The sequence below is a fragment of the Onthophagus taurus genome, chromosome 1 (genome assembly GCF_036711975.1).
Source record: "Onthophagus taurus isolate NC chromosome 1, IU_Otau_3.0, whole genome shotgun sequence".
NCBI classification, from domain to species: domain Eukaryota; kingdom Metazoa; phylum Arthropoda; class Insecta; order Coleoptera; family Scarabaeidae; genus Onthophagus; species Onthophagus taurus.
In genome coordinates, this window is record NC_091966.1 from 16,534,351 (window position 1) to 16,559,796 (window position 25,446).

The 25,446-nt window shown below is 34.7% G+C and overlaps 1 protein-coding gene across 6 annotated transcripts in view; it reads left to right on the forward strand.

The window, feature by feature from the left end:
* LOC111415750 (protein bric-a-brac 1-like) overlaps positions 1-25,446 on the forward strand; it is a 561,730-nt gene that overhangs the window by 121,093 nt on the left and 415,191 nt on the right. For all 6 annotated transcript variants that reach the window (XM_023047590.2, XM_071197810.1, XM_023047588.2 and 3 more), the window contains exon 4: positions 6,971-7,007. The gene's annotated coding sequence lies outside the window, so the exon portion shown is untranslated. The remainder of the gene's footprint in view (positions 1-6,970; positions 7,008-25,446) is intronic.

Genomic DNA, 25,446 nt, shown 5'->3' on the forward strand with positions numbered 1-25,446 from the left:
TTAATTATTTTAGCCAGTTTTGTAAACTTTTGCGAAATTTAGACAATTTTAGACACATTATGATCATTTTAGTTAATTTTGAAGTTTCGATAATTTTAGACTCAGTTTGATCATTTTTGCCAATTTTAGACCTAGGGATCAGACAGTTGGACACGTAATGACGTCAAGATCGTGAGAGATACCTTCCAGTCTCTCCAAAATTTGAATTTCCTACCATTATGTATCTGGAATTGTTATGAATTAAAAAAAGATACTACTATGTTGCGTAAATTGTATCTTAATTTAAACTTAACATTACTTTATGTACGTATTAAAATAATAGCGATTATATACAAAAGCACTGCTGTGTACGTGAGCCAATGAATCATTCTAAATGATTCGGGAATACTTTTAATAATTCGCTGCTTTCATCTCTATCGTTAGACGATAGAGACGTCTAGTACTTGATGTTATAGAACAACTTTGCAGCGTATTGAGCGTATCGTGGATTACATTGCTGCGCGCTCTTAATGTTTTAGTGTTGATTTATGTTTCACTCGAGCGAATGAAACCATTCATACAGGTCTCTTGTCTAGTATTAGTTCTAGTTTTAGTTCAATGACAAATGTACAACAATCTAACGCTGAATAACAACTAAAAGTAGAACTAACACTAGCATTAGAAGTAACACTAGACCTAGAACTAGAACCATTCGGGTTTAGCCGTCTTAAGAGGAGTATGGACAAATCCGAAAGTTTCTAGTTCTAGGTCTAGTATTAGTTCTAGTTTTACACTAGCACTTTCACTAGAACTAACACAAGACATAGAACTAGAATCATTCGGGTTTAGCCGTCTTTAGAGACGTGCGGCTAAATCCGAATGTTTCTAGTTCTCGGTCTAGTGTTAGTTCTGGTGGCAATGGTGAAAACAAATTGGCAGCCAAACGTTACGAAAATATACAATTAGAAATTATGAAATAATATTCGAAATACACCGAAATGTTCATATTTTTCTATTTTGTCTTATTTTCGTTACAAAACATTTCATAACTTTTAATAGTTCAAAAAATAACAATAACATATTTATTTTAAAATTTAAAACATTGTCACTTTGTAACGTTAACAAAATACTGTTCGAGTTAAATATTAAAACAGCAAACAAATTAATTTATTAAACAATTGCACTTAATGAAATAATTCAATAAACAACACAAATTTTTTTTACTTATAAATTCGTCATAAAATACGTGTAAATATTCGAAATAATATTCTAGAATATATTTCGCAATAACTGTTGTTGCCGTAGAAATCGTCCTTGAATAATTAGACGTCCTGATTTCAAACTTAACAAATCCGCTTTCTGAAGATCGCAGCGTAATAAAACAAAGGGACGGAGAGAGGGCATATTCCGGGCTTTGCTTAAGTATTAATGTATGCGATCGCATAAAATTTGAACTTTCCGAAATTTAATTTAACTTCAATTTTGTATTCCCGGATCGGCGCGCTGTAACAAAAGAATCCGAAACTAGCTGGTTCCGGAATCCGCCCGCCGCCGTTCGCGCACAAATACAATTACCGGACCCTATGCATAATTCCGTCGAGACTTTTATTATTAAACGAACGTAAAATCTATAAAATATTTCGAAATCGGTGCGTGGCACGGGGAAGGACGCCTATCCAGCCTATCCTAACAAAAAAATTGCTAGAGTTTAATATTAAATAATTAATTTTAATACCGCTCGCACTGGTCATAAATTCCTAAGCACTGTAAATATTTAATGCCCAAAGGCAAAGGCATCGGAGCGCGTGGTGTGAGAACCGAGTGTGAGTCTCGTCCTTTCCAAAGAGGGATAGAGCGAGAGAGAGGGAGACCGAAATGGCGTGAAACGACGGAATTTCGCGCTCCCTTCATAAGTAATAACGCTTCACATGCAATAATCATTTAGTTGCGAAGTAATTTGCGCTCCCTGCCCGCCTCCGGAGGTAAACAGCTTTATAACAACAAACATATGTTCGACTTATGTATGTATGTTCAACGTCTCAACTGTCTTCACCTCTTCAAAATCCATCCTTAATCATTTAGATAATAAAGAGCTGTTAGTCTACTCAGAAGATTAAATATATATAATTGTCAGTTATTGTATATCAAGGTAAAGTTTATCTTTAACGACTTGAGAGAGAAAGTGAGAGAACGCTTGCGGCCGAGGCGATATTATCTCGTATTGCCATTAAAGAAAAATCATATAGAGGTGTATATAATTTTCTTTTTGTAATCACATAAAAATACTTAATTATAAATTTTGGATTAAATTCATTTAGTTTAGTTCTGTTATGGAAAATTATGTCGACGTGTTAATAGGCTATTTATTACAGATTTAATGGTAAGTTTTATCGGTCTGCTGCGTTTAAGTAGTTGAACATTTTGCCGCTTTGGTCAATAACCCGACCAGCCCATTCATGCTGACATTATATCATAGGTCTGATCTTTTGTATCTACACGCTTTTTGCTGGCAATTATAGATGGTAGAAAATATAAACACGAATAATTATTTGAAATGATAATGTTCAGATAGAAAAGTACTAGTGGCCAATTTAATCAGCATGAATCCAGCATAATGTATTTGTTAAGTTTATTTTCTTTACTTGATTTTGTTTGTGCAATTTCAACTTTTTACGATTCATTTTTATGTTATCTGTATTTTGTAACTGTAGAAAAAGAAGTAATTTTAGAAGTCGCATTTTCTGCTGTTTTTAGATGAAAGGTGTTTGGAGGTATTGAAAAATTTGAATGTAAGATTTAAATTTTTTCACAATTTGTGTGTCAAAGTCGAGTATTCTGTTTTGGGTAAAGTTACTTTAGAGATGTATTAGCTTATTAGAAATTTTTTAATTTTTGTAGATTGATATTCTTGGGAAAATTTGGTAGACACTTCTATGTCGCCTGCGAATAACGCTAAATTTCTTCGCTGGGGAGGAGAGTATCGTTAAAGTAGTAGAGGAAGATGTGTGGGGACGACAGCTTATTTGAGGGTTGTGTTATGAACTGGTTGTGTTTTGGGGGGAATTAGTTCACAATTTGCTTTGACTTTAAAGAACCTCTTGTTCAGCAAGGATTTTATATTTTTGATGAGATTTGCTGCTGGATTAATTTATTCTTTTAAGTAATTTTATTGTCAGGCTAGTAAATTAACATACATTAACAAATTACATCTACAAAAGGACCCCGTCATTTACAAAATAATGATCATATCGTTATCCATGCTAGTTCAATTTCTTATTAATAGTTCACGTAGTTTTAATTCAAGCCATGAATATTCCTTCGGCTAAAGTCATACGGTTGTACTGCTTTTGTTTTTGAATGTGTTCGTTGTATGTTTAGACGAATTTACCCAGACATCGCAGGCATAGGTGAGTGGTTGAATGAGTGTTTTATGTGTCAGAATAGTACTAAGGAATAAAGTTGTTTTAACTTTCCGTGACTTTGGTTCATTTCTTGGAGTGTATGGTACTTCTATGTTAATCTGGTGTCAAGGAAAATATTAAGGTATTTGAAAGGTACATTTACGTCATTTCATCTTATCGCTTCTCCGTTGATTGTTAACACCGGTACATTTTTAATTTGCTGAGATGAAAAAATTCGTAAAAATTTCTTCACATTTGACTAAGGTGTTTATAGCCACTTGAATATTTTTAATCGCATCTATGAGTTATTAAACAGAGTAGGTATCATGATAGTGCCTTGTTGTACTCAGTAATGTTCGATAATTGTGCAGCTGGTGGCTGATCAACAAATGCTTTCGGAATCCAAAGCTATGTTCAAATTTACTACTCATTTATTGCTTCTTCCGTCGAAGAAGAAGGAATATGGCAAACAACTACAGAAAGAGGTTTAGAATCTAGGCTTTACTTGCTGTATATGTAATGATTAATTAGGGCCCGAAAATCATCATCAGTAGATGTGTTTATTTTAGTTGTGCCTGTAGAGCAATGGGGTTTTTAAAATCCTTTTTGAAATATTGGTGGAAATCGTTTAATATTTGGAGTAGTTGTTTGACCTGAGGTAGATGGACTTGGTTCATTCACTTTGTTCTTGGGTCAGCTGACCGATTGACGATTCGTTTAATTTTCTGTTGAGATTCATATTGTTGAGGTTTTTGTACCCGTTAGAGCTGCTTTTCGTTTATACTGTTATGTTGGGTTGGTGTTCCGGATAGCACTACAAAAGTTTAAACTATAATGGCTTAATATATGACTTGTCATGTCAGGCGCAGCCAAACATTTTTTTGATGTCAAGTATGGTCAGATGTGTTCCTTCATTATGTTTGTGATGGAATAGCAGGCTGTTTTGATAGTTTCGGTAAGCTTTTGGATAAGAGTATCAGTTGGAGCACAAAGTTTAAACCAACTTGTTTGCGAGTGGTATTTTATATTTTTATAATTATTGTGGTAGTTACTATAGGGTAGTGATTAGACGATAACTAGTTACCTTTGGATCACTTTGGGATTGGTGTGTTGAGTCTATTGCAATGCTATTATTGTAGGCTAGGTTGAGGATGTGGATCTGCACATGTAGGAATTTTAAGCTTGATCCTTAGTTATCCAGCTTTAATCTACTTACTTTTCTGTCGTTATTATTGTAGGTAAAGTTATTCCAGTAGTTGTTTAGAGTTGTATAAGCCAACATTGTGCGAATCTAGCAAGATTCGATTTTTATTATTGTTTTGTTTAAAAGAATAAGTGCAGAGGTGATGTGATTGACGTAAGTGATAAGACCTTGTTTCGTGGTTGTTTTACCTAAACATTTATTGTGGTAATAGTATCCTAAGAGTTAATGCAAGAAGGTTGTTATTAAAGTTTCTTGGAAGTAGATGATGTCACTTTCTTTTTGTGATGATTTTTTTGATGTCTGTTGTTGTTTTTTAAAAATCAACACTATGATTTTTCGCAGATTCTATCTATGTTCTGGCATATCTTAGAAGTCGTTTTATTGCGATGTATTTCACTTTTTAAGCATCATTGTTGGCAAGACTCTGGTTATTGATGCGTGTAATGCACGAATTCTGTCATAGTTAGATATTTAACGACTCATTTCTAGTCATCCTATTTCGTCGTACGGAGAGAGATATGTGTTGCTTTGTACTTTATTGTATAGTATTTCGTAACGCATCATTGAGATGAAGTTGTAATGGTCTTGCGTGATAAATTTAACCCTTATCCTTGCTAGTCTTCCTTTCCTATGCTACAACTTCCATGTCAGCATGTTGAACATCTTGTAGCTTCTCGTATTTGTTTTTGCTTAACTACAGTCTTTAGCTCTTCTATTATTGGGAAAGGTGTTACGTCTATGGACGTTTTAATACGATTTATAATTATTTTACTCACGTTAACGAATGCTATTTTTCTGATGAGGATTGTCTTATCCTGTAGGAGATTAAAGATGTTCGTTGGCTTTATATCGGATTTTTAGGACACTTGGAAAAGCAGTAAAAACTTTGACGATTAAGATTTACGTCGACTACGACTATGACCTTTGATCGAGAAAGCTCATTCGGTGTCCTTTTGTACTAGAAACGAACGAGCTTCCAGTATCCGATTTGCCTGGTATAGCTGTCTCCAGAATGTTTCTTCGAATGAATCTGTTAATTTATCATAGTTCAAAATTTCTATCATACAATAAGTTTAGTTGAGATGCAGTACCAACTTTATTGTTCACAATAACGTTGATGTACTAATTTTGCTTATCGATGCTCTACAATTTCTGTAAAGTATGATTCATATACAATATTCAATTTTATTTTCTAATGTATTAAGGTTAACAATTTTAGACATAAATACCATATTTTTCAAAGTATCTATCCATAATCTTAATATTAAATAACTGATATTTATTGATATGCATTTGTTATTGATGTTTATTAATGCGTAATAAATAGATTTGTTTTTACAATTAGACGAAGATCCTAAAATCGCAAAAAGAAAATCTTTGCCCAAGATTATTGAACTTGGTATACACACCTGAACTTACCTAACATTATTGTAAACATTGTGTAACAACCATGACCTTATGTAACATTCCTTATCTACGTTCATTGATGCCAGCATACAAACCTTCTCCAAGATAGCAAGTAATTATTACGCAATGTTCATGGCCACACTCAACATTACTTATCAAAACTTATTGACCCTATTAAACAAATCTGATTTTTCTTAACATAACAGGTACACATGAAACAAATGTATATAGCACATTTATACCTAATAAACCATATTTGTGACCTCTCATAATAAATCATATTTGGTTATCGATTTTATTGACACTGATTATAAAAATATTTTAACTTTGACTGGTTTGATTCGAAATTAGCCTTGTGTAATGTGAGGGCATTTAAATTTTAAATCTGACCTTATTGATCTGACTTACTAATATAATCATCGTTCCTCGTTGTTGTTTTACATAAAAGCTGTTTTCAGGCTTTTATAAAAGTTTACATTCAAACTGTTTTTGTTAAATCTAACTTATTGTGACAAATTTCAATTAATTTTCCTAATAATTTTGAATAATAAATTGAATTTCTCAAATTTCAATATTTATTCTGATTAATATGTTTTATAAATTAGAACTGCATTCTAAACAAATTTTTATGGGTTACCCGTTACATATTTGTTATTCCACCAAATAAGTGGAAACGTATACAGACATAGAAAGTGTAGAACATTCTCTCTATATTGTACCTATATATGTACATTTCCAAGATCCGAAACAGAAGCACATTTATCGATTTCTTCGCTGGTATTTACTATAACACCTTACGGGCGTATTTACACTTCTCATTCACAACGCCTCGAATATATTTCCTCTTACCTCGAAAACATGTATTTTTTTAATTAACAGTGATGTTGTTGTACTACCAAATACTTTTGTTTTAGTTCTAATTTCAATCTTATTTTTTAAATATGTTAATTATTAATTTGAATTTTTCAATTTTTTTCAGAATCATACACAACGTCTATATTAGTATTCGAAAGCTGGTAAGTACTAATTTAGGTTCATTACTGACTTAAAAAAAATATTCCACCTGTTTGTGTATTAGTGTAATGATGAAAAATTTGTACAAAAATGGAAAATTCGACCAGGTTGTTGGTATTATCCTTTGTGAAAAGTTCGTTTTGGAAGGTGCAAAGGTATACGGTTGTGTTATACCTATATTTGTTTATCGCATCTGTAACGTGCCGAGTTGTGGACGACCACCTACAAAAAAGGAGCACAACCACCGGCATACGAATAATTATAAGAGCATATGGCGTAACGTAATAAAACCGCTAATCATCTCTGCCTTTTTTACGTTTCCGTCATTACCAAATAACATAATTCCGACGTGCCGTGGCCCGTGATTACAGATTATATACGGACATACGCCGACGCGATGTCGATGTCGGTCGACCTGTTTTTAATTATCGTCATCGCAAATGACTACAAGTGGCAAAAACGTTTGGCACAACCTATGTGTGCCGTACGATCTAAACTATTTACATACACGTTACCTATTCTCGGTGCGCAATGGCCTCTCCCAACTTTATATTATTAATGCGCTGACCCACAACTTAACACTAGTTAATGTATATTTTATATGTAATATCGCATGGATTTACTACACCCTTTTTTTTGTTGTTTACGTGATGCATATCATCAATAAGTTACGGTCGCATTCCTGCACTATAATATCGCCATGACCATATTTTTTGATATTACATATTTATTATAAAAACGTTATTGCAAAAAAAATCTTTACAAATACTTTGAAAATACTTTATTTTTATCTTATTTAAATATTAATTACAAACACTTTCAATCACAACTTAATTCATAAACGTATTAGAAAGGAATTTAACCTTAAATGTTTGAATTTAACCTTTCAATACACACTCGTGGGTTATCAGTCCGCTCAATTTAAATTTTTAATTTCGCATTTGCGCTATCTTTTATTGGCTGGCTCTTTCAAATGACAATATTTAAATGAATACAAATATTGCATATTGTCTATCATTTTAATAGACATTATAAGTGCTATTATCATTCCGACTGTCTGCTTTAACTCCATCTACATCCGGAATTATAAGTACGGTTTCTACTACAGCAGCTACTGGATACTTTGCTTTTGAGAAGCATAATATTTTGTCAGCTTGCTTTTCTAGTGCGTGCTTTGCAGATAGTTTCGAGCTTCTTAAATGGTTGTAGATTTTTTATTGACTAAGAAGGTGAAATTACCTTTTCCTTCTATACTATTTTGAACTTGGTCATTTTTACCGATTTTTCCTATTGTGATTAAAGTAATAGCCAAGTTGTTTTTATTGGCTTATTCAAAAGTTTTTAAAATTGATTGACCCTATATTTTTAATTTTTGATTTTGAGGCTTAGTTTTTCAAAAAAAAAACAAATAAAGTTTGAAATCACAGGGCGCGAACTCTAAAGTACGTCACTCAGATTTGAGCGTACGATTGGAGCTCCAAAATACGTCACTCAGATTTGAACGTATGATTGGAGCGTATACAAATCAATAAAATTCCTGGAGAAAGACAATGCTACGAATCTTATGCGCTAGAAGAAAACAGAAGAAAAAACGTCATCTGGAGTCGGGGGTGGGTAATTTTAAACTTTTACATTAATTATTGCAAAAATTAAACAATTTTCGCACGTGAAAACGTTACTAATGTTCCTAATTTAATTTAGATTATTGATTTTTTGAAAGACGGTCTTTCTAATCGATTGGCCTTAACGGCCCTATTGTTAATTGCACATTTCAGTAGGATGATGTATTTCCATTTCCATATTTCCTTCATCCTCTGCTTCATTATCTTTGTCTTCTTTTGGAGTTGTTCTCTTAAGTTCGATATCTTTATTACAGTGCTCTTTTACACATCTTCAAATTCCTCCTCTGTGGTAATTTCTCAACTAGCATCTGTTGGCAAATATGTTTTCAAGCCATCTTTAGTTTTACAGCCTAACATAGCTTAATCTATTCCAGAATGATGAGCCTTATTTTTCATGAATTGGATAAATTTAATTCCTTTTGACCATTTTGTGGTATTATTTGTTTCAAGCCACGTAGGCGAAATACTTTTTAAGTCCTGATTGGTTCTCTCAACCGTACCTTGGGATCGGCTGTATCTCGGTTTCCATGAACCATTTTGAGTTCATATCACATTTCTTCACTAACTTTGTTACCGGCGAGACGATAGCAACAAACCGCCCAGCAACAAACTTTTTCCTTTATATTTCCACTTACTTCTAGGGCCCATATCTTTGTTATTTAGAAAGATAGCGAAAAACTAAGCACACGGTTGGAAAGCTTGGTCTTTTCTCTATCTTAAATCTTTTCGTCCGCCGATATGTTGATAATAAGAGCAAGAAAAAATAAGAAACGTCGCGCTGCATTCAATTTACCTTAAAACTACCAAACTTCACGGCCTTGTGCAGCCGTCTTGATAAACTATTATAAACTTTTAGTCGCTGTCTGCTTGTGACTGCATATCAATTAGATCTACCTGGCATCCTGAATTAAAATTACTACTTTTAAATCCCTTACTCCATGGCATTTTCTTTTTTAACATGTACTAGGAGCTTTTCTACACTTCCAATTTTTATATTGTCATAACTTTTTAATCATTGATATTCTTCATGGGATTTACCCGAACTCTTCTCTTTTAGATTTCAAGTTGCTAATCTATTCATTAAATCGTTTCTTCATCTCTTCTAAGTTAGCCATTATACTTGACGTTATACTTCACGCCCAGTGTTTACACATATGTCTTCACAAAAAGTATTTCCCTTGGGGCCAGTTTAGCGGTGTGATTGCCAACAACTAGTGTGACTGCCCAATTGCCAACAAACTTGCGTTTCCTTGGCAATAAAATTAAAATATTGAAAAAATTCTATACTCATGTACACTATTAGTGACGCACTTGAATAAACGAACAGTACAGTACTACTAAGTAGTGAATGCTGAACAGCATAAAAAATTAGTATGATGCGTACCACTTGGATTCATAACCAGGATTCATAAGCAGAAAATGTGGTAGTGCATATAGATATTTGTCTATATCTTTTCTTACATTTACCGACATCTTAAGAGAAGCACGGCCAAACCCGAATGTTTCTAGTTCTAGGTCTAGTGTTAGTTCTACTTTTAGTTGTTATTCAGCATTAGATTGTTGTGTATTTTTACTGAACTAAAACTAGAACTAACACTAGATCTAGAACTAGATACATTCTGGTTTAGCCGTCTTAAGAGACACATGGCTAAACCCGAATGTTTCTAGTTCTAGGTCTAGTGTTAGTTTTAGCGCTAGTGTTAGCTCTAGTTTTAGTTGTTATTCAGCGTTAGATTATTGTATATTTGTATTGACCTAAAAATACACCTAACACTTGACCTAGAACTGAAAACATTCGGGTTTAGTCGTCTTAAGAGACGGACGGCTAAACCCAAATCTTTCTGGTTCTAAGTCTAGTGTTAGTTCTAATGCTAGTGTTGGTTCTTGCTTTAGTTGCTATTCAGCATTTGATTGTTATATATTTTTCATTGAGCTAAAACTGGAACTAACTTAGAGCCGTGCGTCTTCAGAAACTCGAAATTTTATAGGTCTAGTGTTAGTTCTAGTTTTAACTGTTATTTAACGCTAGATTAATAAAACCCGACTCCTTCTTGTTCTCCATTTAGTGTTAGTTCTAATGTGTTAAGTTATATATTTTATACAAAAAAAAGTAAATAATATACTTTGGATTGACCGCGTGTGATTGTGTAAGCGAGTGTACAAGGTTAAAATATATTCATCATGATACTGTTTGTGGTTATATAGTCCTCGACAAAACCATTACATTAGAGATTAAAATCATTTTGATTAATACATTAGATAAAGATTTAAAATAGGTTGAGTATTGTATAATTTGACTCACGTTCTCCCCATCATAAACGATACGGTCGGAGAGAGATGAAAGTGCACGTTTATGTTATTCGGAAATGATCATGTTTATGTGCGAACGATAATCATGTATATGTAACCCGAAGCCGTAATCTCCTTATTAATTTATGAACGTAATGACGATGGTATTGAACAGCGAACTGCGACGACAATGACGTCCGCTAGTAATATTTATTTGGTTAGTAATGACATGGCTAATGCTTGCGCACAATGTATTAATATGTAGTATTTGCGAGACAGTACAACTTTTTAGTGCTCGCAATAGGTCATCAGCGCAACTGCATGTTTATCGGGCTAATAATACCTATACTTTGATGTGGAAACGTACTTATTATCGTTGGATGGTTTCATTGAAAGCCTATTTACCTTACAATGTAAACGATAAAGAGGCTAATTTTATCTAGCTATGATGATCATTTGTTAGTTTTAATTCAAATCTATACGATTCTCTTTTGAAGATTTTATTTGGGTAAATCCAAAACTTCTTGTTACTAAAATATAAGAAAAAACTTGATAATGAAATAACGAGAGAGAATATTAGTGCTTGTTTATCCGGTGGTCTCATCCTGTACTTTAATTTTTTTCAATGACTTTTGCCCGAATGGTACAAATTATAGCTTTACCCCGTGCAAATGATAATAATTATAGATTTCTTTGTTCGTGCACAGTCGGACCATGTGTTTTTTGACCCAATTATAGGAACCGTCTAGTTAGTGCAGTATTCACGAAAACTTTCACGCAATTAAGGCTGTTCTTTAAAACATATTTAAAAAAGAGTTTCTTAATATTTATTAAACGAAATTTATTAAATTTATTTCTAACTAATCTCAAAATATTTAAATGATTAAGTCGTATGAAAGTACAAGTTGTGGTTTTATAGAAACACGATTCGACCTCGTCGTTAACGTAGTGAAACTCGATTGTAATTTGCTTATAATTATTTGCGATATTTGAATGTGCCCCAATTTATATTATTTATTGATAGAATTTATGTATTATTAATATTGCGTGTTTAGGCACGTTCGGTATCGCAATAAATTATTATTACTGCGACTCCCCGCTTATTTATATTATAATAATATAAATACTAACCATGAAATACTAGCATATTCGCGTAGCGTGTTTGCCCGCGTATGAACCGTACATTTTGTATTAACAATCAATAGTGCATTACATTAGAAAAGGACGGAACTGACTAACTGTGTTCTCTATTTAAAATAAACAATTAGAATGTTGTAACCAATGATGTGTTGTTCGGTTTGCCAATATTCCAGATCATTAAATTCAATTTCCATTTGAACAAAATTTACGTACACTTCCTCTACAAAGATTCAAAAGGAATACCGCAATTTATTACAAAATAGTCTTTAGTTTCATTTAAATATTCAACTTGAGTACATTTCTTTCTCATATAATCGAAACCGCGGCCTTAAGTAACGATATTAAAAGCGATCGGACCGCATGAACTAATCACGATTGACGTCTTTATTGCCAAGGATTTAATTTGAAACGCGACCGAACGCGTTATCAGAACATCGAAGGGCGTTGTAAAAAATAATTCAATTACCGCGGACGCTGCGGTAATACACCGTGAAAATGTATGCGAGCCCGAGGCAATGTTGTTAATTCACTCAATTTATAGTTTCGATTCTCTTATTTCTCGGCTCTCGGGTGTCGCGACCGACCGTCGAGCGTTATAGGAAACTGGTAATCGTTTTATTAATAACAATAATTGCAATGTAGTCGATGGATTCTCAGAGTCTTTACGGCCCTGTTTATTGATATGCTCTTTAAGCTCCTATAACTAAACGTTCTCTAAACGGTTTCCAATTATTAAATGGTTTGAAAGTAGTTAAAAAGTTTTATATTGTGTATAATATTATATAATTTAGTTGATCTCATAGGTTTATTGACATTGTTAGAATTGTTTTAGTGGATGCTGAATTGTTTCACTTTTTATTGTAGGATATTCTATCTGGAGCCCTTGAAAGAAGGAGCTTTCTTAACTGCCAGAAAAAAAGGAACTCTTTTCAGTATCTTTCAAAATATCTTGCGTTTCGTAGTGTTGTTTTGAAATTTCGTCGAGTGTACCTCAGAACAATTGGAAACTTCTTATTAAGTTGAAATTATTCTCAATCTTCTTGAAGAAAAGGTAGCTTTCTCTTAAGTCTGCAATGAAAGGGTATGTCAAATTTTCTCTGGTGCATTGGAATCCTTCTCAGATTTCTTTACATATTCAGCCATTATTATTGTTGATCTAAAATTTATGGATTGTTGTGCAAGAAAATCTTTTTGAAGAACAGGTGGCTTTCTCGTGAAACTTCAAACTATGTCAGTCTTGCTTAGGAAAAAGGGAATCCGTTTGATTTTTTCTGGTGCATTAGAATTCTTATCACGTTTCGTTACGATATTTAGCCATTATCATTGTTGAACTGAAAGTTCTGGATTGTTATGCAGGATAATGAGGAATTTATTTACTAAGTTGGAGTTGAATGATAGAAACTCTCTAAGTCAGCATACAGCCTTTTTCATCAAGTCCTGGGGTCTTTCTCAGAAAATTGGAGAATTTTTCAGTATGAAAAAGCTTTTTCCTCATCTCCAAAAAAATCTCAGGAAATTATGTTTTTCTAAGGATTAGTTATTTGCTGTCTACAAAATGTCATTTCCAATCTTTGTCCGAATGCTACAATCTTTCTCAATTTTCCTCGGGGAGTCTTGAATATTGCTTAGGAATATGACGAATTTCTCCAAATTTGCGAAACGTTTGCAGTCTTACTTACAATTGATAAGTTGCCAAACGCTTTCAAAATGCTTGCAATACACGACACATTTTACCTGATTTAAATAATTATATATCTCCAACCATTTCCAAGTTCTCCATATGATGCAGAATTTTGGATAACCAATTTTTTATCATATCACAACATCTCGTCATGACTTACTAGTCGAACAGATAATTATGAAATAGTGTATACTTTAGCGCTGCCACCTCTGCAGATGTGTCGTATGGCTTTAAATCTGAAATTCATTATACAACAGCACGTATAAAATGCGTAAAGCAGAGGTTCTTTTTCAGATGTAGACGTCAATCATTCATATATTTTTATACTTTACAAGAACTCGAAGTAATGAAGACCTATTAACAGTTATGATGTTTATAGAGACTAGTCATAAAAGAGAAGATCAAAAGATACTTGACCAGGAACTGTATCGGCATTTTTTGGTTTGCAGAACGCAGGTTTTGCTTACTAAAGAACCTACTACACACTCATGGATTACCAATTTTTTCTTTTAGCTCTGCTATTTATCAATTTGTCCGTATGATCGTGTACCTTACTTTCTGGGTGATCTTATAACTTTTTCTTACTGTAATCTACAAAACTAACTTCGGCAATCTACAAAACTAACTTCGGCAATCTACAAAAGGTAATGCTATTACCAACTGTATTACAATTGCTTATCGTATTCGCCGCTAATTTAACAGTGGCCAATTCTGCATTGTTATCTATACTGAAAGATCCCAGAAAAGAGATTCGTGTAGTTGAATTACAGTCGAAGTTCAAATTGGCCTTAAAAAGCAGGCTTCCTCGCAATCTTGTTTTTATCCAACCCGTAGTCTTGGGTGGATCTTCAAGTATGCCAGGTTGATACACCATGGTTGCAGAAGTTTGTTCTGAATGTAATATTCCAAGAATACTAGCAGTTATTTTTAGCTGGTCAGCAGCTGTTCACGGAATGTCTTTCTCGTTTGGTATTCCGTTATCAAAATTTAGTCTGCTATCTGTTAGATACATGCTGATGTCTGCCGTCCAGAATCATGATTCTTCTCCTGAACTAAACCAGTTCCTCTTAAGGAACCGAGACTGAACACTATGTTACACATTCCAACATTTACAAACCCAACCAACTTGAATTTAAACTGTCGTATGATAACAGACATTAAATACATAAAGAATTAGTTATCATCAAGTCAATTTGATTTATAATCTTATAAATATTTGATTTCCTTAAGACTTTTTATTTATATGACATTCTAGCTCGCGGAGTTGAAGTAATTGGCAATCTCATCAGATAATCAGCTTGTAAACCATAACCTTAAACTTCTTATTTGTTTTAAAATTATTCGGTACCGGTTTTAAGCCATCTTGATTGGTAATTCAATGGATGATATAATTACAAACGTAAACATGTTTTGATTTCGTTAAAAAATGACGTTCAGCAGATGTTTTGTATAGCTCTCAATAAGGCGGATATAAATTTACATTATTCGATTCCATCAAGGGTTGAATGACAGAATTCAACGATTAACGTCACCATCGAACGGTTGGGTTGTATTGAATCTTATTGAGTATGTAAATTGATTCGAATATTCATAATTTAAGATAGAATGCAATAATAACAAGCAATACAATTAACCAGGTGGCCTTATATCATCACCAAGAATTAAGCTGTAGATTCAGATAGTAATACAATCAATCAATTCAATTCTGTCAAAAGGGTTTCTTGATAAAATCTGTTTATTGTGAATTTATGTCCATCCTATTGGGGACTGATTTTTTATTTATTTTTTCAGTTATTGTAGTTCATGTGTATACGGGGTGAATTAGGAAACAAATATTTGATCTGAAGATATTACACTCATAAAATTTAAACAAAATTTAATAACAATTAAAATGTCCCTTCGGTGTTGGGAGGAAAAGCAAATGTTCTGCTTCATACAATTGAGGTAATTGCCATATCAAGCATTATGTTTTGCATCTGTATATCTGATTTGCATACTGTTTAGCTTTTGGCGTGATTGAACTTATAGTTGTGTGACATTATTCCGGCCATGGCTCTCACGTTTGGACTGCATCGCCGTAAACAGTAATTTACGGCTTTGTGCATTCCTTATCAGATCCTACATTGCACAGTGACCAACCTGCACACACTTGCTACATATTCTATTCAATTGAGTTAGCTTATTCTAAAACAATAAAGCTAGTAAACAAACAAAAAGACGAATTAATCAAATTTATTCGTAATCTTGTACATCCGATTCTGTCTCTCCGTCTTCATTTTTTTCATCTAGAAACTTGACGTTCTCCAATTTTTCTGCATTAATTTTAAAAAATTGTATGTACGTCGGGCTCAGCAAAATGTTGCTACAGCATCTTGGGTGTCCTGTTTTATATAAAACAAAGTTGGCGTACGATGACAGGAGACATCGTTTCTCTGATTTTCGGTTTTTTAGTACATGATAGATCGGCACTTTGATATACCAGGTATGATGGCTTTATTTTGTCTGCATAGAACCGTTTAGTCTTGAGAACCACAAACACTTCTGAAATGGTGCTATACTTTCTTAGTAGACTATGTTCTAGCATCACTATTTCAAAAGGATCTTTAGACAAAGTATTCCGTATGAGCTTTATGTAATAGTCGGGATTATCAACTTTTTCTGTCTTAAGTTGTTTTTCTCAATCAGTGCGAAACACCGATCCACTGGCATCATGGAGTAGCCAGGTACTGGATAGTATACCACCACAGTTGTGAATATTCCCGATGCGCAAAGAGAATCTAAATAAGTAAACAAAAATCTGTTCTTATTTTGAGAAAAACCGTTGTCACAAAAAATGGTGAGATTGTTCTGATTTTCCTTCCTATGTTGCTTTAAATAATAATCTAACGATGATATCACCTCGTTAGGACCTTTTGTTGCAAAATTTTCAGTAAAGATAAACATGATGGCTTGATTAACCATAATATTGTTTATGCCAAAATTATGAAGCCACAACTACCAAAATGTTAGTTACGGGTAGAGGCAATTTTTTTTGGAAATCAAAACATAACTAGTTCATTCCTAGGTGCACATTCTTTTTTCTCTTTAAGTAGATAAAATCGGCCTGCGCTCATTGAAGATGGAGTTCCTTAGCTGTAGTGAGGGATCGTATTCTGTTTTCGTCCTTTCTGTGTTTTGCAGAATTAAGATCAGCTAAAAACCTGGTGCATATATCTTTTCTTAGATAAGCGAATCAATAGTGAAAATCTTCTTTAAACACTTTGTAAAATATTCCATAGTTGACTGGATTATCAGGGAACGTTTCGCAATAATACTTATGGAGATATATTGAGATATTGTAAGATCAGAACTTAAATATTTCTTCTATCTATTTCATGTTAGTTCTTTAAAAAATCAGTAACTTTCACCAGTGTGTCTGTCGATATTTTATTTTTTCGAGGACGATATTTTCCTCTACTATCCCTGACGTCATCTATCTCAAACTTTAAAATCTTTTTTCTTATTATATCTCTTTTTATACCGTGTAAAGCCAAAAAGGTGTTTTGACAAACAGTAACAGATTGTCTCTCAGCTGTAACTTTGTATTCAAAACGTTCCTGGGTGATTTACTTTTATTAACATGCTGCGTAGCCGGTTTTGCAATTATACGACCTCGTAAATACAAACTTTGCTCACTGTGGCTTAGTTTTTGGAAACTATATCTTATTAACGATATCTTATTTTTAAATTTATACTGCGGAATCTGGCGTTGTATTCGAGAATTTCTTAACGTCGTTTTCTTCTGTTCTCTTGCCCATCGCGTTGGATCTGATTTCCTTTTCCTAAGTTCCTCAGTCGTATTGGCTTCATCTTCACCTTCATTGTCGGCTGATGTTCCAACACCAGTAACTTCACTTTCGGACGGAAGCCATTCACCACTTCACAAACCATTTCACTACCCGGAAATGGTTCTACAAACATAGTACGTGTTACTAGAATAAGAAGAAACATACGTTTTATTAACTTACCAGGTACACTAATTGTTTCACTGTCACTCATATTTGGTGTTACATAGTAATAAGAGTAGAAGGCGCGTTGACCTACTGATAATGTACTAAACTTAAACTAAGTACCAGTAAGGATACTGAAACTATTTTTTACAACATGGGGACTTTTTCCAACATAGAGACTTCTCACAAGAAATAGCCAGTGGAACTATACAAACTCATATGAAAATTATGTTACTTAGGGACGTTATATACAAAAGCCAGTGGTAGCAAATGAAAGTACACTGTGGTAACTAATTATCGTATCCGACGCGCAGTGGTCCATTTCGTAAATCCAGGTGGACAAAATTAATATTGAAAAAAATACAACTTTTTTAGACATTACATTCAAAAACGCATAAAAAATGTTTTGAAAGTCTTCATCACTGCTGCACGAAACTAAATTCTTCATCTGTCGAGTCCTCCTCTGCAGTGATAGATTCCTACTCTTGAGAAGACTTTTAATAATGAAATTACTTCATCGGAAATATTCTCTATTTTCTTAGGAGCGAGACTTCTGAAGTTTGTAATTAAACTAATAACATATTGAACAGATCTAAGTAATTAAACTTGGGAATATCCACAAGTAGGCCCATTTCCTTGTGAAAGTGATCTTAAATTAATCTTTTTCGCTTGTCCACATTTTCCCGGTTCTTTTTTCTCACTTGCCAGGTTTGAACTTCAAGTCTGTAGACAATGTTCTGCAGGCTGCGTAAACCAGCTCTGCAGAAGTTGATGGCGCAACTACAGGTAGTAAGCGTCTTTTCTTTGTTTTGTCACTTGCCTCTTCGAAAACTTGTTTGGACGACCCAAATGTACCTTTGGCGATGAAACTTCACGAGAGGAGCCTAGTTTTCTTATTGAAGCCGCGTTTAAAACAATTTCAGGAAATTCAACTATGCCGTCGAGCGACTTAGCGTTTCTTGTTAAAAAGTTTTCTAGTATATGATGACATTTTTGCCAGCAGTCTTTTAAATGCACTCAAAAACTGTCGGTCACTTTTAGTACACATCCGGTTACGTGATCATCACAGTCTTCTAATCTTAATTTGTTTATTGTATAACTGTAGTAACTTTTTCATGTTTGTATTTAAAGTGATGATTTGATTTGTATAAATAAGAATGACAATTTTATCTGAGCAAATGTCAGTTTTTCCTTATACATATATATTATTGTGAAATCATAGTAAAAAAACAAATTATGATGCAAGAAGGAGATATGTGAATCCATATTTAATTTTTTTTGGAGAGGTTGGAGAAAGGATCAAATAACATTTAAAACTTTTTATTATTTAAAAGAAGGTGAGGAAACACTTTTATCAAACAAAATAAACAAAATAATTTTTAACAACACGTACAAGATATCAAAAATCTTCCTCAGAAGAGCTACCGACAGCTCACTGAAGCCACTGAATCGGAATGTGAGTTTTTTGAAGTATAATACTTCAACTTCTTCATTTTCTATTGCTTCTAAAGACTTTTCCTTAAAATCGCTATAAAACAACTCAGCTTTTGAGAGGTGTGTTTGATGCAGCGCAGCGCATCAAAGTTTTTTTCTTCTTCTGTATCTGCATTTTCTTTCTTATTATTTAAGATGTCACATGTTTTGCAAGTGTCTTTGCGCGCCATTTCGAACTATATTTGTGGTTTGTATGGACGGTTATCTTGTTTTAGTCGGTGCATATCCGGTTCGTATTTTAGACGGTACATTATTGATATGTTTAAATCGCTGGCCAGGTAATATTTTGTGGTTCTGTTGGTATGCGCATGCACATGTTCTTTGAAATCATTCGTAATAATACAAGGTCTGTTGGAGTGTCGACCCCGTTTATCTTGAACGGGTGTTACGTTAGTACAAAGATGCTTTGCTATGCGTTCTAAGCGTTTCTTACCAATACCATGAAGAACGCATACAGCAGTTTTGTAAACCTCGACATCGTTACTGGTTTAATCCCAATGTTTAATTCACGTGGCGTAAAGACATTGAAATTTATTGTACATATCACAGTTTAGAAAAATCATGTAAACTGCTTATCGTTGTTGATGTTAGAGAACATAGGAGGTTGTCGAGATGAATTCGTATCTTTATGCAAACATAGGTTAATACCATACATAGAAGGTTGTCTAACATCATCGACAATATGACGTCTGATCATAATACAGTGTAAACTGTCAAAATGGAATAAAAACTTATACATTTAATAATACTACCATGTATTTGTAAGTATGGTTTTCTTATTAATTTTTTTATTTCTTTTTTTCACTGTCTAACAACCGCTTTTACGGTATTAACCTCGATAAATATGAATCTTGTTTGTCCTGGTCTGCCAAGTTATTAAAAGCCGTTATAATTTTTAGTTTTTCCTCTTCCGAAAAATTTCTAACGCATCGTTTTCTGCCTTGCTCTCTTTCTGGCACAAGCTTACCGTTGATGTGGACTTGTAACATTCTCCTCTAGCCCTTTTAATTTTTTGTATATTTCGTTTCCATATTTCTTTTACAACCGTGTTTCTGTTTCACCCTTTCTTCCTCTTCAGACCTATCACTATCCATTTTAGTAAAGTTACTTTCACTGGAAGAGCTCATTACTGCGTAATGGCATAACTAGTATGTTCAATTAAAAATCTGTTAACTCTAAGCTACAAAACATTGCAAATGACATTATAAAACATCAATCAAACACCATCAACATAAAAATTTCAGTATTGTCCTCACGGTACAAAAATTTCATTATTTATGTGTGGTGGACAAATAATAGTATGGGATTGTCTGGTGCAATAACGGTGCAATAACTTATCCCATTATTGCACCCGTCTACAACACGAGATAAGTAATTTCTCTCACAATTCTGATTCAGTTGGCAGAACATAATCCGCATTTATGTTAAACGATAAATACGAATTTTTTTAACCGTTTTTAACACAATTCCCATTTTCTTAAAATTTGGCGTATATCCCCTTCTTGCACCAGGCTCTTCAATTGTTACAAACCACTTTATAAGAAAACACTTTTGTGCATTTTGTCCAGCTAAAATAGCAGTCCGAACCACTGTGCGACGTCATCATTGCAAGTATGCAACCAATATCACAGTATTCGTATTGCAATACCAATACATGCTTGCATGGTTGCAAACTTGCAATGATAACGTCGGATACGATAATTAATTAACATAGTGTATATGCTATTCTACAACAAATGGCACAAAGAGTACCAAAACCAGAAAATGTCGCTTAGGGACTTACTGCACGAAACCTTTCATATGGTAAATATATTTCATATAGATGAGATTGTATAGTAAACTACGCTGACTGTTGCTGATCGTGTGTTTCTTGCGACCTCGCGCTAGCAACCCGGTAACTCACGCTTTATATACTTTAATCAATATTAAGTCTCGTAAACAATGATTAAACTTAACGGTTATTGGTTTTGGTGCGGTCGTTGAATGCGAGACGCACACGGCCGGCGAACGCGCGCGCCATCGCCGCCGCCGGCCGGCCCCGATAAGATATACGGCCATCGCGTCCAGGACCGGGCCTGAACGCCTGGCTGTACACACAGATATAACTATATTTATTAATAGCGCCCGTAATGCCGCTCTCTCGGGGCCCGGGAACGTTATGAACATATACGGAGCAATAAATACGCGAACGCCGATCATTCAGCGGGCATTAGCCCGTTCGGGATTACGGAATCCGCTTGGAAAGCTCAGCGGTGGCGAGAGAGCGGCGGGAACGCAAAAATCGACGCGCTCCGCGCCTCCACCGCCCGTTCCGCCGACGTGTTCGGTCGTCTTTCTCGAATATAAATGGCGCTGCGGCCCGATGGTGGTTTTGTTGATAAATCATGCGCGATGTTGAGTGCGTTCGCTGTTACGTCGTCGGTGCGAGATTGCCCCGATACCTTAATGATTGGGATTTATAGTTGTGCTGGTGGTATTATGGTTTAATATAGGTGGGAAGATAAAGAAGACCAATAATCCCACAATTTCCAACGAATTACAATTATTCCATTTCCCTTTTCATATCGTTATTCTTTATCCTTTGATGTTTGAAAGTTTGTCTCAAATTTTCGAGAATTATATCTGTATAATTTATTAAAAGGACAGGGGAGCAATCATATTTTATTCACGCTGCAATTTCCTCGAATTCACTTGTAAATAGTATTGTAAAATGCATATGTAGCGGACCCTCATTTTCATGCAACGGCAATCTTCGGAGGACGCCGCTCGGATTATAAATATTATATGGGCCCGTTATGTATTACATATAAACGTAAAAAAATGGATTCAATTTCCATTGGTAATCGCTTATTTATTCATCTGAAGCTGTAATGTAGTTAAGAACAGGCAAAATTAAAAACAGTTTTTTAATACAAATAATATTTTCCATTTTGAAGTTATATCTTCGATCGAATGGTGTATGTTATTAACGCGGTAGCTAATAGCACAGGCATTCAATATTTAGACACGTGAGCGCTCTACTCAGGTTATTGTTGGCGCCGCAGCCGCCATTATTCGTCGCCGTCGAATTTAAAACAATGGTGTACATATACATAATGCAAATCGGCCTATAAATAATTCTATAATCATCCATTTATAAAGTTCCACTAGCTCCAAGTTTCGATTGGGTTGCAAATAATTCATCGCCTCATTTGTAATGGATGTCGACATTTTAAAGCGGCGCGGCTGCTAGGTCGCCGAGGAGAGCGTCGCGACGCCCGGTGTCGAGTGGCGCCCTCCCCTAAACTGACGTCAGTTTCATTTGTTGACTCTAGACTCTGCTGAATCGCGCCGCGCGATATTAAATTTTTAACTCCCTTTTCTGTCTTTCCATTCCGAAAGGAACATATGTTTCTGGTGACACCCATTTTTAACTTAATAGGAGATTAAATCAAATTAAAAATCGCCGGCCGTTTAAAACATCACTTAAACAAAATTCTTAGTAAAAGCTTTAGTAAATAGACGTTTTATTTCGTTTCCTTTTCCCGAAGGAGGATGAAAGCATTAAGTACACCTTCCTACACGTATCGAACGAAATCATAAACGATGCCCGCCACGCGGCACTTCCTCGACGCCTTTTATGCGTTTGGCGCATTTCTCCGGAGATCGCATTTGATGGGCAACGGAAAAATGCGTCGAGGCTATTAAGTCGTTTCCGCTCTGTGTCTCATTACCATCCGCGAAACGGGGCTTTCTGGTATGTACGTTTTCTTCGCATTGTGTCGCCCGGTGGTACACGCGTTTGCTAATAACGTCACCGATGCGAAATTTACGATGGAAACGATTATATTGCTACGTCATTACGTCCAAAACAATGGACCGGTCTTTGAGAGGCGCATTCAACTAAGGTAAACGTAAAGGTATAGTGCAGAACCGGCCTCTTGTTCATGAAGTAAACTACCCACGGACCCACATCCTGTGTTATATCCGTAAGCTTTACCACAAATATTTACCCTACTGTTCAATTGTATTGTAATGGAATTTCCTTTATACGTGATGGATTTTCATCGATTTCTGTTGAATTAGCTTATCAAAGATTATTATTTTTTTAAATTATTCATTTTTTTTTGTATGAGTCGAATTTGGGGTTTACTAAAATTTATACCTTATCATGTAAATATTATATAAAATTATGGAATTTTTTTATTCCGGTCCTGAACTTACATAGAAGACATTCCGTTCAGAACGATAACGTATTCTCGGACAAATAAATATTCCTTTGTGGGTGTCCACAGACAATTGCCGTTTTGGTCGGTCAAATTCGGTCAGTACGAGAGAGGACAAACGATTTGATGACACTGAAATTGTACGTCTCCGCTAAAAGCTAAATTGTTTAGCCGAGCACGTCCGGAAAATTGGATATTCCAATCCCGGCCGATTTTATTATAATATGGAAACTCGACGACCGTGAGGTTCCGTTCTCCCTTGGGAAAGGCGGGAAAACGCAATTCCCGTGCAGGTCGCGGTCAAAAGATTTTTTCTGGACGCGCGCTTACAGAAACGGAACGGAAAAATGTTGTAATCCGACGGCCGCGTACACGGGTCCGCTAAGTAATCTAATAGAGGCGAGGTTCCGCGTGTCTCGTTTGACGTGAGCTTTTAAGTGAGTTGTTCGCTGTTTGCGTAAAACCGCCTCTTTTTAATTACGTGACACGGTAATAATTTTTAAATTAACCGTTGTTGAAAGCGCTTTTTCTGAACGAGACGCAATTTTTCGTTTGGGTTGAGATAGGAAAAAAAATTTAATTATTTTATCGTTTCATCGCATAGCTACTGCTCTGTCTCTGTATCTCATATCCAAATGAAAGAAAAATGCAATATTGAACATTTAACTTTTTTTATAGAGTATAATCCAGCAAATGTCTTTAAAAATGAGGAACATCTTGTTTTTAATTAGATCTTAACCGTCGGAGTATACAGGATGTCCGGTATCTTTCGCATCAGAGCATTATACGGTTGTAGGAAAGATTATTCTGAAGCTATCTTTCTAATAAATTTTTTTCGAAATGTTTATAATAACCGCACGGGAACTGTTTTTCGACGTCTAATAGCAAATCGTAAATCAGATTCAGGTAATCGGCCCAACCCTCGCCCGGACCGCCTCGCCGTTCAAAACACGTTTCTCACGTATACTCACCAATAGATTCGACATGGAAAGAGAAATAAACTTTTTGTGTGAATCAATATCGTCCGCTATTGGACAATAGCGGAGAATTTTAAACAGTTTCCGTGCGGTTATTATAAACATTTCGAAAAAATTTTATTAGAAAGATCGCTTCAAAATAATGTATCCTACAACCGTATAATGCTCTGATGCGGAAGATACCGGACACCTGTATACATATAAGTTGGAACATGCTGTGCATTGTGGGATCAACTTGACCCCATAAAGAAATATAGGCTAGAAGCGTCAGAAGACATTTTTTTATTTCATAATTGTTAATAACTAGTCGATTACTGGGTAAAACATTTATTTTTTATTCGAAGTTTTCGGAACATGTATTACGCATTATAACACTGTGATCTCCACATATAAATCGTTTACAGTTTTTCTGAACACATCTATAAGCAGTTTTTCTATCTTGTGTCCTGGGGCAAAATGTACAACGAGACCTTTTCTTAAGAGTAACAGTAGCACTACTATTGGACTGCCTTGATGTACGTACTAGGTGTTTCAATGCCACTACGTTTCAAATTGTGTTTCACGGGATCCTGTAATCTTTGTTTTGTACTTCTTCTTTTCATGTGTTATTTAAGGAGAATGAAAGCTACAGTTCTTATAAAATGTCTGCCATGTTATTTATCCTTTATTGCGTCTGGATTCGTGCTGCTGTACAATACTAATGCATTTATAATACTACAGCACTTATACAGGGTTAGACAGAGAGGTATGGATGATTTGAAATAACAGTTACGCACTCATTTTTCAGCGAAACTTAAATTTTATTTTTTTTTATGTGTATCTTGAATGTTGCCATTACAAAAATTAAAGAATTTCTAGTGTTATTGTTTCATTTAGGGCTTCAAGTGTATGTGGTTTGTTTATGTATACTCGTGCTTTGAGGTTGCTCCATAAAAAAGTCACAAAATGAGGCGTCCAGAGAAGGTCTGCCTTAAAAATTCCATAGCTGCTCTCGATGTATGGCATGTCGCTCCATCTTGTTGAAACCATACAGTATTGAGGTTA